This window comes from Danaus plexippus, chromosome 17 (genome assembly GCF_018135715.1).
Source record: "Danaus plexippus chromosome 17, MEX_DaPlex, whole genome shotgun sequence".
Classification (NCBI taxonomy): domain Eukaryota; kingdom Metazoa; phylum Arthropoda; class Insecta; order Lepidoptera; family Nymphalidae; genus Danaus; species Danaus plexippus.
In genome coordinates, this window is record NC_083548.1 from 8,796,427 (window position 1) to 8,809,516 (window position 13,090).

The 13,090-nt window shown below is 36.1% G+C and overlaps 1 long non-coding RNA gene and 1 other non-coding gene across 2 annotated transcripts; one reads left to right on the plus strand and one right to left on the minus strand.

The window, feature by feature from the left end:
- Positions 1-5,240: 5,240 nt before the first annotated feature.
- LOC133319353 (U6 spliceosomal RNA) lies at positions 5,241-5,347 on the minus strand. Its single transcript, XR_009752995.1, has one exon. It is a non-coding gene; the product is annotated as a U6 spliceosomal RNA (small nuclear RNA).
- A 159-nt stretch (positions 5,348-5,506) lies between these two features.
- On the plus strand, positions 5,507-9,906 carry LOC133319281 (uncharacterized). The gene is made up of 2 exons (XR_009752959.1): positions 5,507-6,763; positions 9,765-9,906. It is a non-coding gene; the product is annotated as an uncharacterized LOC133319281 (long non-coding RNA).
- Positions 9,907-13,090: the final 3,184 nt, after the last annotated feature.

Sequence of the window (13,090 nt, forward strand, 5' to 3'; positions counted from 1 at the left end):
GCGCAACAATCCTTCTCTTAATTTAAATACATTTGTGGAATAAATGCTCTTTGTAATTATGAGCTAGTATCAAAATTCATGTTTTTAAATACATTATATAAGGTACAAGGTGAGACGGGCTACGATAATATCTTAAGTGGGCGTCTTCATTACGATCGTGACAAATGACATTCAATTTGTTTTTTACAACGCTTCTATTCAATACATCGTGATATTTAATTCATTTCTACTACCTGTATATTGCTTTTTTATATTAGTAAGTTATATATTGCAAATCTAATGCAATGATATCAATAATTCAGAAACCTCCATAGTGCGTTGTCGAGTAATAGTCTTTATCTGTTTATTTAAACAATTATTATGTGTGATGTAAAGCTATGTAACGTGTAACGCTAGAGAACGAAGCGTGCGAGCACATCGCTGCAGCTGGCTGTGTGTGTGTCTGTCACATGAGGCACGCATACTAATACATCGATTGTTCCCCGGCCCCGGCCGCGGCCGCCTCACCATCGACACCCGAATACAGTTTATAGCAACTACGCCGACAACACGCCGACATCTCGCCGACAGCACGCCGACAACACGCCGACATCTCGCCGACAGCACGCTGACAGCTCGCCGACACATTACTATATATAACATGACACATTTGTATTAAACACACATTACATGTATATGACAACTTAGAACGTCTCCTACAGTGTGTCAGTTAAACAGTTTTGACTGACTGTTTTATATAAACGCGTGTTTAAAATGATTATCAGCGAGCTTGTTACAACATAACGATTTCTCTGTGGTCAGCTTCTCTTGTTACTTACAAGACTTACTACTTTGACGAGTAATTAAAATAATAATAAAAAAATAAGCAACGAATTGTTGATGTTTCAAGTCTCATACGAGTGTTACTGTTAGCTCTTAGGCCGGGCACGTCTAGTTAATGGCCGTCGGACCGTGTTTCGAATATAAAGAGATTTGTAAAGGATTAAATATCATTATGATTGATATGTATTCGAGGCTCGTTCAGATTCAGTCAGAAGCGATCAGACTCGGTCAGACTCGGTCAGAGCTGACCAGACTCGACCGGACTCAGACTGTGTAAAGATTACGATGTATACGTTGTCATTTTCTTTTATTTCATAAAACTCTTCACGAATAAATAAAATATTATTTACGTAACGTACGTAACAAAATATAAACAAATCTAGGTATTCAACAGAGATGTGACTCCATACTTTAATCTGCCTGGTAACAATGTATTCAGTTTGTGATTTTTATTTACCGAAATAATCGGTAATAAAAGTTATAAATAAACCTATCTGGCGGTCGTTAGTCGTCAGTTTAACTGCCTGTCTGATAGTGTCTCCACATTAAGCCGCTCTACGTTAACATGTCGTAAAACAGAAATAAATACATCCACGTTGTATATATAACATTGTATATTATGAACATATTTTTTCAATTACAATTGTAGCTTAAGTGTTTGTATGCGATTTCAGCCTCATCATAAAGTTTTGATGGATCCCAACGCCCTATCACTGACACATATCCCGGGTCTTATCTATCGCGGTATGTCATCAAAGGTCATCGTAAACACCTTACTTACAAGTAGTTTCTCATCGAATTTCTATGACCGCCTTATATATCAATTTAAAACACATCTGTTGTTTTTTCAGAGTAATGTTTTTCCCTCTAATACTATGATATGCGTTCATTATGCGTATGACACACCTCAAACGACGAATCGATAAAAAATAAGCTTACCATTAGTTTAAGCAAATGCGATACGTGTACAATATTCGCAGATTCAATATATATGCTTGTTGTATAACATAAAAAAATATTTATAATTGTATCTCGACCTTAATCGTTCCTCTTATCTAATCGGATCTGTATATATGGAAATCAATTTAATATAGTATTATATACGTAAATATATGTTGTTACAATGTTTTTTATATCAAATATTATAAATTAAAAAAATATATTAACAAAAAAAACACAACATAAAAAACGAAGTCGAAAATCTATTTTTGTATTATAGAAACAGAGAACTCGTTAGGACCGGTTCGTGTGTAAATATTATTCACATATATAACGGAAAAAAATATATGCATATATGTTAAATGTTGTTTAACGAGCGCAGACTAAAAAACTAACAATGGTGTCACTGTTTCAACTTTATTTAAGAACTAAATAAATGTAATTGACTTTTTTAATTTAATCTTAAACGAAGCCTGAATGGAAGGCATTAGTTTTGAGTAACAACAATGAGTTGATCGCTCCTCTCATTGGACTTGCAAGTCCAGTCTCGGCTCGTTTATATGCTAATGAACATATTCGGCGCCGTCCAAGGTTCCTCCTGCACCGCCAGCCTCTACTCCGACGACTTAGATAAAACAGGTGAAAACTGGTCTCGGGTCGGAGAACGAGGCCTGCCTACACAGATATTATAATAGTTTGCTTAGCAGCAGATCGTGAGACATATCCCTTAAATGATAAGGAGTTTCTTTGTTAAAAAGCTAGCTGGTGTCTCATGAGTCAAGGTACATAACAACACTCCTATATAAAGGTGTTGTACATAGCTGATTACATTATGTATTCCGTCGACGCGACAATTCAAACCAGTTGTTTCATATATTTTTTCATATCAAATAATTGTGTCAGTGTTATATAAGAAAGGCTTAAACATGAATAATCTTATTTACTTTAAGTTACAAATAATAACTACATACAAAATAGTCCGTACAGATGTCGCATGTGTCATCACTAACAGGTTACAGACGCACAAATAATGATCATGCTTTTTGATCACGCCATTAGTAATCTATCTATTATCATTATTTAGAAATGATACATAGGAAACAGAATATCTTTATAAAATAAAAGGTCTCTATTAATAATGTTATAAAGATATCTGAAGACGCGAGCTCACTCGATGGTCTTTAATGATGTTGTTTAATGGAAACGACTTGTAATGGATACGATGGAGGTTTGAGAGGAACTTACGGAAGGGGATGATGGAATTAATTAAACGGGGTCCGCAGTTATTTATATTTGACCCAAGTTCATCAAACTCATAAAGAGTTCCATATTTTTAACTATCTCATCGGATGTCACGACGTATTCTATAATGTGTCAATTTCCGTCGGGATACATGAGGCCTTATTGTTTTTTAACTACCCTTATCTCTGATATAACATTGTTTAACTCATCTTAATACTACGTTACTTAGTGTGTACATAGCGTCATAGTATCGTTAGGTATTTTTTGATGATTATTTATAATATATAATTCGATGTGTTTTTTTAGGTAATCAACATCGATACATCTGCTATGTTACGTAATCGGAACACCTTTTATATAACGTAACCTTTATCTATAATCGATGTCAAAATCAATATTATATTATAAGGGAGTACACCTGCTTCATATACATATACACACATCTATCACTCAGTACCTTCTAATATTTTTCTACATAAAGCTACATAAAGTCTCGCAACACGCTAACGTCATATTTGTCAAGCGCAGATAATTAAAGCAATGTTTGTTTTGTGTGCATTTTATTCGGTTCTCGGAACCACTAAACTAAACTAAACAGAGCTTAACCGTATAACTCAATTAAGAGTTAAAACGACGTTCCGGGAAATGTAAGCCGAGGAGGTGGTCCAGGAGGAACCGCGGGCTCGGGCTAGTTCGGAAATAGCCGGCGTTCACTGTTTTATTGGCTATCCAATAACGACGAGTGTGGCCTCTCTTTCACTTATCATTAGATTCGATCGTAAAACATTTCTTTTCTTGTGTTGTATACTCGTATGTTGATGTGACACATTACTTTATGTTATAATATCTAAACGAGTTTCTTTATTATAAATTTTGAAGTCGAAAACTTTTAAAATTAAAGTTTTTTTAAAGACAATTTCGTAAAGTAATAAATAAATTTTGAACTTTTATAAAAGTCCCGTCCGTCCGCGCTTTCATACGACACTGAACCGTTCTTTAGAGTGTGTTCACAGTGTCGCTCGGGCGATTTTTAAGCATCTCGGGCTCCCGGCAGCTCCAGCTCCGACTCTCGCCAGTCCATAGCCTGCCATCATCTTCGCTTTAGCTGTAGCAGCATCTCTTTGGCCGAGTCGCCTTCCTAGGCGATTGTTTATAAACTTCTCACTTCCCAGGGACTCTCTTTTAATTAATTAATGTCCCCATAATTCCCGTAACCGGTGGACGGCCATTCTCCAAAGCCATGAAACTTTGTTTAATGAGGATACTCACTTTAAACATCAATTTATATTCACGCTCTTCTTAAATTACATTGCTTTTTTAAGCGCATCAACCACAATAGGAAATTTTTTTTTTTTTAATAAAAAATTCAAGTCCAAGGGACGTTTCTGTAAGTTTCTTACGGTATCCAGATATCTGTTAATAGTTAATTATTTTGATATATCTCTCTATTATTACGTATAAGGTTTTAATGAATTCCGTCACTGAGAAAATATTCAACGTAAACAAACAACTGTATGTATGGCATGTGTGTGTATAATCACCCAACTAGAATTAAATTAAAATAAGTACAAGAAATAAATGAATAGGTCGCGAAGTACAGAAGTGTTGCTCGTCAGAGACGACGACGTATGCGTCGGACGGTTTGTATAGAATGTAACAGCAGTATGCAGATGTAGCAGAGACTGAGGCTGCGGCTGAGAGAGGAACACGTGCAGAGTCAACAAACACGCTCGAAGTATTTATTATAAAACAATATCCTGAAAGAATAAATATTTAATAATCTCATACACGATGCACGCTGGCAAGCAGCGAGAAAACAGTCACTACGGGATGTTAGACATTAGTTTGTTGTGATCTTATAAGATTCACACACACCAGATTCCGATGAGAACAGATCTTAAATGTACCTCCTTATTCCACATTAAATACGCGAACGTTAAAATTTCCAACGATGTCTAGAAATGTGAGAAATAAAATATTTATGAACGTCGAATAAATACAAAATCAAAATGAAGATTAAATTATAAATAATAAATTTAGGAAAAGAAATGGTCAAGCGGGGAAAGTTAGTTAAGTCATGTTTACTTAACAAGAGGATACAGGACTCTCATTCAAACTATTAAATCTTTTAGTAAATTATGTTGTAAGCTAAAATATTGTATTCATTTATTTAAATAAAACTAGTATTATTCGGATTTACTACGCGGATTTTTATTATTTAAAAACTACATAATCCCAAAAATGTGGAACGCTTCACGATTTTGCGTGTCATCCTTGCGCAGGGGCCATGCTAATCTACTCTGTATCGTTCCAATTTTAGTATATGTACTGCCGAAGCGAGTACGCAAGGATGACACGCAAAATCGTGAAGCGTTCCACATTTTTGGGATTATGTAGTTTTTAAATAATAAAAATCCGCGTAGTAAATCCGAATAATACTAGTTTTATTTAAATGAATACTCGCGAAAATCTTAGATCTCATTATGTATTCATTTATATTCAGTTGAAGGACTAAGTGTGTTTGTCGTTACACGTGGAACCTGCGGATAAGCAACATGCGACAAAAATACGAGGGCATGATATAGTGGACAGTTCACCGGGATAGAGCTGTGTACGCTATACGCTCGCGTTAGTGAGAAACACAACAAACAACGAACAGTCGCTATAAAATAATACTTCGATATATGTGTTGTACAAAAGAATATACAAAGTTTTACGATTCTATATTGGAGAGGAAAAAAACGGGACACTACTAAAAGCTCAGGATACCCTCTCCCTACGAGACCTAAAATGAAGAATATCTTTTAATGTCCATCTCAGTCGAGCTGACTCTCGAGTAGCGCTCGTGAACTGATCACACAACCCCACATAAATCATATAAAGCATCATAACCAGTGTATATTATATTTATATTGTTGTCATAGTAAATTTTAAACTTAATACTAATTTGTATAAATAATGATGTAATACAAGTAAGTCGTATTTTTTTCTATAAATGACCTCGTCCTAATGTGGTACACGTGGTGGCCGGTTTGCATAACATGCGCGCGTGTGGCCTTGAGAGATGAGCCACCAGGCTAGACGAGCCGAGTCGCGAGCACCTCATAACACGCTAGTTGTCCGTTTATATCAAACGCTACTCATTACTCGTGGAGCACGTCTCGAAAGCTATCTAGAACCTAGGTGGATGACAAACAAACAAACATCGGCTTTAAAAATAGAAAATAAATTAACTCTGCTTCAACAGCGAGATACGTCATGAGACGCTAAAATGTTGCCCCCGAAGCTGTCTTTGTAATAATATCTATACAAGAGCTCCACGTGTCGTCGGTCGTCCCATGGTGTTACGACGTGCCCACGTGCGACCTTCAGACACACAGACATCATGGAACTAAATAAGGAGCACTGAAACATGCGATCCACGCGGTACTTCAGTGAAGCAGCACTCGACGGATGGCTTCGCTTCACTTCACGATTGTCACTTGTGACCGTTACTGGGACGACTATTTATGTCTATTGACTGTGATCGATGTTATAAATAATGAACCTATCAGATGAAGCCAGGGAACCCTATCAAAAGAAACTTTGAACAAAAACAATATACAGAGGCGAGAGCGAGCCGGTCACTAAAACACGGCTAGATGTATAATAATGTCACTTGTTTTTTTTTTCTAACTCCGTCGACACGTTCTCGTAATGCAAATGAAAACTTAACAAACATCAACAAGCAGGAGTTGGCTGTTGGTTCAATATTTAACAGGTTCATTAAATTTTTAATGTTTGTTTATTATATTCGCGGCCGTTGTTTAGTATTCATATTAAGATATGTACCCGTATACAATACATAATGTGACGTGACGCCGTGTGTACGGCGAGTGACTGCTCCACACCATCTTATAGGAGTGCGCCAGTAACTTCATCAAGAACAACAATGTAAATCATTTTAACGTCTTATTTTCCACGTTATCTATTTACATTTTTTTTACCATCGCGTTATTGCAATTGCCAAGACCAATTAATTCTCCTCTATCAACAAAAAACAAAATCATTTGCATATTATTAGTTTTTTAATTAAAGAATAATTATGTGTGCTAGAACAAGATTAAACATGTGAAACAATTAAAGCGATGAGATAATAACGGTCCAGAAAAACGGACAAAGACAGCTGCTGTGACATTATTGTAATATATAAATAATACATAGGAATGGGAGCTAAATAGAACGTCATTAGCGATATCGCAACACGTGTATGTTTGTCTGATAACTGTTTAAACATACACGCATACATGATAACACGCCGTGTGCGAGACTCGCCGCTCGGCGGACCGCGGCAAGTATAAACACTAGCGAATCAAATGAATAATCTAAACTATTCAAGTAAATACACTTGTGTCCGACTATTGTTGTAGTGGGAACACGTGTCTAGTATTAATAGATCCATGTGCATAGAGGATGCGTAGGCGCAGCCGAATACTGACCCGACACGTGCCTACCCACCGCGGCGGACGATACACGCGCGGGCGATCCGAACCCGGGGAGAAGGGGGACAAAGAGTTTATTGAAACTGAAGCCACCAAGAGATGCTCAGGATATTGTTATTATTATATATTGATTCGACGCAGCGATAGATTCAGACATGATGATAATGAAGGAAACACACAGTAACGATAGTGGGAACTAGAAGCAAAAACTCATATATTTATTTTAGTAGGATTTAGTTTCATGAATTTCAAATTAATAATAATAGTTTGGTAATCGCAGTGAGAATATATTTTGTGCTGTCTGAACTACTTCTCCCTCACAGATCGCCTCCAAATAACTGTTACTTATAAGAAGCTTATTCTGAGTCTGCCCTCCCACTACATACGCAACGTTTAGAGTTTTTAATCCACAAGTCTTCTCACTTTCTAATAATAACATCGAATGTTGAATAAAAACAGGAAAAGTTTCGCATGCAGTGTGTCGCTGCAAGCTCGGACTAAACATAATATTATCCGATGCAAGTATTTGTTACTCGGCAAACAAGCGTCAATGAAATACAGAACTCACCTTTTCGTCGTCGAGTAAAGCGAGGAAATTTAAAGTATTCATAAACACAGCGCCATGTTCAATACTTAGTCGTAACGCATTGCTTGCGACAAAGTCAAAAATACCGAGATATTAATAGTAGAGCCGGGTACATTTATATATATATCAGCGCAAGCAGCTTCAATGACGGATGCAACAAGAAAATAACTCAAGGCTGGCATCAATTATTATAACAACATATTGGTCGTCGTTACTATTGGTAAAAGTAAAACGAAATCAAAGAGAATAGAACTATGTTTGAATTCTGGTTTAAATATGACGTCTGGACGCACGACCGGGGACTGCAGAGTTCAGCGAGTGCGGAGCATAAAGAACCTTCGAGAAATACAAGAACATTTAGAAGAATTGAAGTTTCATTTTAAAATATCTGGAACGCACTGAAACAAGTGACATTAGAGACGTCAGCGAGGCTGGCGTCCTGTCTTTAAAACATTGAATTTGTAATAAATCCGACAAATATGTCGGCAATATATGTCGGCGCAACGACTTTAAAAAAACCATTATAAAGGGTAGTTGTTTCATATGTATAGTTGTTTCGTATGTATTTCACTTTAGAGGGTAGATGTGACATAAACAATGTCAAGGCGTTAGTAATAACTTTAACAAAATTATTTGTTTTATAGATCGTCGTACGATTTGTATTGAAGGAAAGTAAATGGCAATTCGTATCGTGATTTGTAATATGTAAAGATAAGTTATTTTGTGAGTTTTAGTAAAACACAAACTAAAACAGTAACCATTTTGTAATTAATGTTATTCAATTATGATTTCTTTAAATTTTAAGTGACAATATAAAGTTCAGTTGGTTTAATAATTGATTACGAAAACTTATGTAATGATTAATGATTATTTGAATTACTACGAATAATCTTTGTAACTTATTATTTAAAATTAAGAGTAAATGTAATGACTCCACGGAAACAATTTATATTCGGAGAAGTTGTTGGCGAGGACAGAGTGGTGTGAGAGCTATCCAGGAGAAATTACTAAGTGTTAGTTAAAGTTGAAAATAAAATGGTGCGAGTAAGTGAGAGTGCTTTATTGGTGAAAATGGATAACCTGACAGGTGGAAATAGTGTTATGTGACAATAGCGTCGCTGAACGTCACAGCTTCTAATAATCAATTTGGACATGATTCTCCGACATATATAAAACATCATTAATACATGTAATACTTATATAGAAGACATATTTGACGGTTAACTATATAATCGAGGTCCTTATTAGTTCCAAAAAATACTCAACTTTTCATAATAGTGTTATAAAAACGTTTGTTTTAGTAAAGTTTAATAGAAGCCGGTTCTTTCACGTCAGCCTCTCATTAACGCCTAGTTATCGCGTCATGTCACATAACAATCAACTTATCTCATACTAGACATCTCTAAATCTGTTTTTTCGTGTACAATACATTGCCTCCGGTTGTGTTAACTTATTTCTAATTGTCATATAACATGTAACACGAGCGACTAAATTCAAGGTTCCAACATCACCCAGACGTTACTCGAGAAACTATATAGGTAGGTGCTTTCTAGGAATAGTGATCCCGATCCCGATCTCGTTCAGATCAAAGGTGTTATTGACAGTATATTATACACGAGAATCTGTAAAGCTTCAAGGTGTCATTGAACCCAAGGCTGGAGATGTTTTTATCTTTGATGTTTTACGCTCCACAGATCGAGCCGCGGCCCGGGCCTGCTGTTCCCTGGTGTTTACTCTGCGATCATTTCGAAACTGTAAACACATCTGACAGATTTTGACAGTCGTTTGTGTAAACTATATAAATGCTTTATATTCAATAAAACTATATTTTTAAAACTCTTCCATGCTCGTCAGCCCGTGATCGACTTTGATGTGAAATGCTCTAACTTTAGGTAAAACTTACTGATATTCAAAAATTATACTTCGAAATTAATTTCAATGCTTTGATTACTTTATGACTTACCAAAACCGATATTAATTAATGAGTTGATCAATAACTTATCAGTGTTATAATCGACCTGTACTACGAGCGAAAGCCTCTCGATAAGGTTAACCATTACAGGCAATTGTAATTTCATATTCTAAAGTCCCCTAGCAGCAGCAGCAGCAGCAGCAGCAGCAGCAGCAGCAGCAGCTCAGTGAACCGGCTTATATTGATCTATACGAGTGGGTTCGCACGAGACCAAACACTTGTTACTCATAACGTATTTGGTAGAACATGAAACATTCAACAGCTGTAACGACTGCCCAGCGTTGTTATTTCCTTTAATTAAATTTATACTCATTATACGTTTTCATCGGTTTTCTTTAATATGAAATCTGAATAAATAAATATTACAATGAAATTATCATAAACAAGCCAGCGGGCGAAGGTTCATTTGGTTATGCATTAAATCAGTCCGGTGGGCGCGAGACCACTATACATTAAGACAAAATTTACATAAAGACGAACAGACCTCGGTATGTTCGTATTATTTTATTAAAAATCTATACTCTAGATGCTGTTGCGTCTTCAATCCAGAAAAAAAGAACTTTAACCAGGTTAACGGTGACAGAAAAACACACAGATTTATATTATAATATGTAAGGAGTACATTTAAAGTAACTTCAGACATCTTCTTACTCTGTTTACAACAATCAAATTCTCGTAAACAAATTAGTGTTGCACAATAATATGTTCAAATAATCAAAGGTTTCGCCTTTGTATGCTATAAAACGGATCTATGTTAGCGTATTACGAAACCCAAAAAAATTAAAAGAAACCATAGAGTGAAATAGTTTTTAAACGGACACAGAGCTCTGTTACAAAACTGTTTCTTAATGAGTTAGTAACGTGTTCGATTAGTTTTCCAATATTATAATCAAATCCAATCAATAACAACTACAAAGGGCATCGCCTGAGGGTGCGCGCACGCATGCTCGTGCTCTCAACGCGGAACGTACCTTACGACCAGCGCACAAAGTCTACGATGCAGTGATTCAAAATAATTGTGAAAATTCAATAGCTTCTAACTGTAGTGTAAGAACCGGCGCGGGCGCGGCGCCTCGTACTAAAGGTCACTTTAAAATTATAAATATAAAAGTCGACTTCTCATATTACGTGATGTCCAACGAAATTATATTTCTAAGCCGGTGACAAGTGAATACTGTCAGCCACGCACACACCACACATAAGGATGGCTATAGTCAGGTTGTCAGCCTCGTTTACTCTGTAGAAGTTTGACCACAACGCATTTCAAAGACCGGGGAAACCTCAAGATCATTCCAGATCCAACACGTGCGTGGAAAGAAGGACTGGAATGAGGATCCCATGTTCAGATTATATGTGACTTCCAGTCTCACGGTGAAGAGATGGTAATGAAGCAGGCCCATTGTTGTGACGATAAAACACAGAAAAGCTCACACCACTTAAAATATTTGTTAGAGAGAGTCCATTTCCGAATTTTATAGTTTTCTAACGAGTCCAGTGACAGTTTTTTTTGTTGAGTGGATCCCGGGCTGGAGTCTCGCTACTCTCACGGCTCACCTAAACCAGTTCCTTTAGTTTTAAAATCACTCCGAACTCTGAGCTCTTCTATTTACAGACCAATACTTTTAGAGCTAACTCCTAAATAAATTTTTTCCTAAATAAATTAATTCCTAAATAAGTTTTTGATATTTTGGGAACTAATTAAATGGATTCGATTCCATTCAATTTATGTATACATTTAAATGAAACTAACATTTTTCGGATCACTTCACGTATTTCATTATGTTTCAAACTACATGCTTCCGACGTTTCGGTTACTTTGCAGCAACCGTGATCACGGGCAGACGAGGTGAGAATAGTTTTCATTCATTGGAAATTATGTTCCCGCGGTTGAGTTGGAAAAGCTCAAATCTCCATATTCGGAAAACTGCTTCACTATACTCTTCTGACTATCGAGGAGTACCTGAGTATAATCAATAGCGTCTTACGATCTGTGTTCGTCTTTGATGTGTACAACGAAAATCTTTTAATAAACCGATTTCAATACTTCCCTCGCGGATAAAACTGTCTCTAAGCTTTTACGTTACTCATTGACTTTAAACGATATCTTTCACAAGTGTCAAGAACGACTTACTTGCGCTTTATATATCTAATATATTGTATAAATATATTCTAAATGTCTTCAGTACTGCTATCACTGGCAGTAGTTATAGGACAGAATTTGTAAACCTTCATTAACGGTCAGCGTCTCCAAATATGAGAAGACACGTCAGTTTTACTGTCAACCTCTTGGTAAAAGATCACAAATCAGTCTGGAACAGGCAGACCTAATGATTTAAACTATATAAAGTAAGTGTAAAAGTACCTCTACTAGTTCTTATTACTTTGATTGTTTATTGTTTAGACAAGACCGGCTTGATATTCACGAATCGGATTGGAATAGATGATATAAAGAGAAAACTTTCACAAGACCGACATCATGTTTAAGAAACGAGAACGTAATTATAAGGTGTTGTTAAAACTCTGAAACCTTAATAAAACTATGGAACTTCAAACCACTATTCTCGTTTTAATCCACACATTAGCTGGCAGACGCACTTTCATCGCGGCGCCGACATTAGAAAGGCAGCACAGCGCCGACGCCGCGCCGGCCGAGTCGTCCCGCGTCGAAATCGATTTATTATACAGCTGTTTGTAAATAACAGATTATACGAATATATACGCATACATATACTATATATACTATATACATATATTTTGTATAAGATGGTTTTTCAACTATTTTTAATTTGGACGGCTTCGTATCGATATGTTCAAGCGAGACATTTTCTTATTGTTTGTATTAATCACGGACACAGCGTCCTGTCTGAACAGCCGATTTCAAATATTTAACAAATTTATTTAAATGTTAATATTATATAATTAATAATTATCCGTAATGTGTTCTGGATATTGTTTATACTTTTTTTAATTTGTAAATAATAAAACCTTCTTAAGTGCCACAGATTTAAACACAAATTGCCGATGTAATATAGGAGTCCGTGTCTCCGC